Source organism: Tursiops truncatus, chromosome 3 (genome assembly GCF_011762595.2).
Source record: "Tursiops truncatus isolate mTurTru1 chromosome 3, mTurTru1.mat.Y, whole genome shotgun sequence".
NCBI lineage: Eukaryota > Metazoa > Chordata > Mammalia > Artiodactyla > Delphinidae > Tursiops > Tursiops truncatus.
In genome coordinates, this window is record NC_047036.1 from 51824152 (window position 1) to 51828124 (window position 3973).

A 3973-nucleotide genomic window follows, 5' to 3' on the forward strand; every position below is an offset into this window, starting at 1 on the left:
TTCTGGCTTCAATACTTACAAGCTGTATGACCTTGGACAAGTCACTTAAACTATCTGTGCCTTGGTTTCCTTATCTGTAAAATGAAGATAATATTACTCTATAGGATTGTTATGACAATTAAATGAGTTAATATACGTAAAGCTCTTAGAACTGTGCCTAGCATATAAAAAACTATATCGGTATTGGCTATTAACATTAATATTAATGTTAATAGCCAATACTGAATGTCAACTAGTAGAAAGCTGGTTAAATAACTTACGCCATATCCAAAAATGTTTACACTAAACATCTTCCTTGCTACACACAAAAGATATAGTTAAGTTCACAAAGCCATAAACAGTCATTAACAATTTTTGACTTTTATGCTTAAAAATATTCTAACATTATATAAATATTTGTTTTAAATATACCTTAATTTAGAAATTAAGTGCAAATTGAACTTTCCCTACTTTGTAGAATACTAACCAATAAAATACATTATCAGCATGCAAAATGTGAAAGTCTGTGTGTGTGTATGTATGTGTATATAGATATTCAACAAGTTAGCTGAATGTGCAGCTCAATGTAGCATTAGAATACAAATAAATAAAATCGCTTAAGGGTTTAAATTTATCCTTTCCCCACAATTTGTATCCTTAAATCTACCTTTCTGTAAAGACAACAAGTCAATCTTTTGAGATCCTCAGTTGGTACTACAATTTTGAATCATTTACTAAAGAACAATAGTGCTATATTTAGGGATACTATGGCATACAAACTTAAAAGATCTAATGCCAAGACCTAATACTAATTAAAGAACCTCATACTATCATTGGAAAAAGAGTAATACACATGAAATCAAGTAACAGAAAATACCCATGTAATTCTAAGCTGTATTCATTTATCCAACACATCATCTTAATGTGTGCTGTTTGTCAGACACTATGGCTCTAGCTGTGTAGGTGAAAAAGTCTCTGTCCTCATGGAGCATACATTTTCACTGAAAAGAGACAATATAAACAAATGGACAACTAAATACCTGATACGATTTCAGGTAGTTAGAAGTGCTATGATGTGGTAAATTATACAACAAAGACTGCAAGTGCTTTCAGAATTCACAATAGAAGAGATCAAAGAAATCTACCTGTAAGAACGAATGGCTTAGTACAGTGCTCAGTACACAGTACTAACTCCCTAGAATGATAATGATTAAGGCTAGATTTGCTGTGGAGATGCTCTCAAGGCATTAGAAACAAGATTGGAGGCAAGTATGAGCATGTAAAATTTGTGAGACACAAAAGAAACTGGTCTGATTAGAGCAGAAGACAAAGAAGAAACAAGACTTGCAAGGTACGACGTGTCAAATAATGGGAACCTTTAAAATTTAGGTAAAAAAACTTTAAGAAGTATTTCCTATCAGTTACTTCCCTGTATCTGGGATCCACCTCAAAGCAAAAGTAAAGAAGAGACTTATCTGGTTTGAAATAGGCAACCAGAAGGCTTTCAGTAGGCTTTTGGAAGCAGTGTTTTAAGGAGGGTATTTGACAAGTTACATTTATTGGATAAAACAGAAGAGATTAAGGTTGTAAATTTTACACATAGATCAACGAAACAGAATAAAGAGACTTGAAATAAGCCCACACATATATGGTCAAATAATTTATGACAAATGAGCCAAGAATATATGATGGGAAAAAGACAGTCTCCTCAATAAATGGTGTTGGGAAAACTGGACAGAATGAAACTGGATCACTGTCTTACACCATACACAAAAATTAACTCCAAATGGTTAAAAGACTTGAATGTAAGACTTAAAACCGCAAGACTTCTAGAAGAAAACATAAGTGGTAAGCTCCTTGACATCGGTCTTGGTAATGATTTTGGGGGTATGGCAAGAAAAGCAAAAATAAACAAGTAGGACTATATCAAACTATAAAGCCTCTGCACAGCAAAGGAAACTATTAAGAAAATGAAAAGGCAACCTATGAATGTGAGAAAATATTTGCAAATCATATATCTGATAGGAGGTTACTACCCAAAATGCATAAAGAACTCATACAACTCAATACCAAAAAGCAATCTTATTTAAAACTGAAAAGATCTAAACAGACATTGTTGCAAAGAAGACATACAGATGGCCAACAGTTATGTGAAAAGGTACTCAACACCATCAAGTAAATGCAAATCAAAACCACAATGAAATATCACCTCACACCTGTTAGAACGGCAATTATCAAAAAGATAAGAAAAAACAAGTGTTGGCCAGGATGTGGAAAAAAAGAGGATCCCCTGTTCACTGCTGGTGAAAATGTAAATTGGTGTGGCCACTATGGGAAATTAATGAAGGTTCTTCAAAAAGGTAAAAATAGAACTACCATATGATCCAGCAGTTCCACTTCTGGGTGTTTATCCAAAGAAAACAAAAACACTAATTCAAAAAGAAACATGCAGTCCCATGTTCATTGCAGCATTATTTACAATAGCCAAGATATGGAAACAACCTAAGCGTCCATCAACTGATGAATAAAGAAAGTGTAATACAGACAGATAACAAATGGATAGGTAAATTTTATCCAGCCATAAAAAGGAATGAAATCTTGTCACTTGCAACAATATGGATGGAACTTGGGGGTGTTATGCTAGGTGAAATAAGTCAGACAGAGAAAGACGTACCACATGATCTCACTTATATGGGGGACCTAAAAAAAAAAAAAAAGCCAAGCTCAGAGATACAGAGAACAGATTGGTGGTTGCCAAAGATGGCAGGGGTGGGGGCAAATGGGTGAAGAGGGTTGAAAGGTACGAACGTAAAATAAGTAAGTCATGGGAATATAATATACAGCATGTTGACTACAGTTAATAATACTGTATTGCATATTTACAAGTTGCTAAGAGAGGAGACATAAAAATTTCTCACCACGGGGGAAAAAAACAATTCTGTAACTATGTATAGTAATGGATGTTAACCAGACTAACTGTGGTGATCGTTTCGCAATATATACAAATATTGAATCATTATGCTGTACACCTAAAACTAATATAACATCTGCCAATTATACCTCAATTTTTTTTTTTTTCTTTTACGGTACGCGGGCCTCTCACTGTTGTGGCCTCTTCCGTTGCGGAGCACTGGCTCCAGACGCGCAGGCTCAGCGGCCATGGCTCACGGGCCCAGCCGCTCCGCGGCATGTGGGATCTTCCCGGACCGGGGCACGAACCCGTGTCCCCTGCATCGGCAGGCGGACTCTCAACCACTGCGCCACCAGGGAAGCCCCTCAATTTTTTTTAATGGTAAATTTTGTGTTTTTACCACAATAAAAAAAATTTTTTTTGTTTTTTTTAAAGAAGAGAGTTTAAGTCCAGAAAGCCATTAAGAGATGGAAACCTAGACCAGAATGAAGGCAAAAGGGTGAATGGTCCTGCCTGGGCCACTTAGGTTACCAGCCATGACTGGTTTTCTGCCCCATCCCTCCCCACCCCCTACGCCCCACGCCCCACAGTAACAAGCGCTCACTACCTTCTTCAGAGACTGTGTGAAAGAAACAAGAAGCTCAGGAAAAAAAGACATGTTTGGAGCACCTGAAGGGAAGCCCGCAAATAAACCAATTCTTTCAATTCCCCACCCCTGTGTCTCTCTGTCCTAACAGGTGGGATTCTAGAGCCGGAAAAGAACGGGACTCAAGGCCTGGCTAGACGTTAGGTATTCAGTTCCTCGGAGGTAAGGGTCCCACCACTGGGGCTGCAGCTCCATATCCTGGGAGTTGCCAACCCCGGAGCAAGTTTCAACTGTTATGGCGCTCTCCCCGGCGCATCGCTTACCACCACGCAGAGACCCGGACTTCAGTTCGTCTCAGCCTACCGGAGACGCGGCTCTGCGGCCGAGGACTCGCGCGCGCTGATTTCTGATTGGTTCTGCTCCCAGCCAATCCCGGAACTTGCTCTGCCGCTGACAAACAGGCCGCGCCGCTGCTTCGGGATTGGTAGCAGAGCTTG

The 3973-nt window shown here is 38.6% G+C and overlaps 1 protein-coding gene across 3 annotated transcripts in view; it reads right to left on the minus strand.

Moving 5' to 3' along the window:
- The window catches only part of CENPK (centromere protein K), a 60402-nt gene extending 56507 nt beyond the window's left edge, over positions 1 to 3895 (minus strand). The window contains exons 1-2 of one of the 3 annotated variants that reach the window (XM_033852905.2): positions 3800 to 3895; positions 20 to 74 (exon numbers count right to left, since the gene is read on the minus strand). The gene's annotated coding sequence lies outside the window, so the exon portion shown is untranslated. The remainder of the gene's footprint in view (positions 1 to 19; positions 75 to 3799) is intronic. The other 2 variants (XM_004321552.4, XM_019929974.3) reach the window with 2 other exon arrangements.
- Positions 3896 to 3973: the final 78 nt, after the last annotated feature.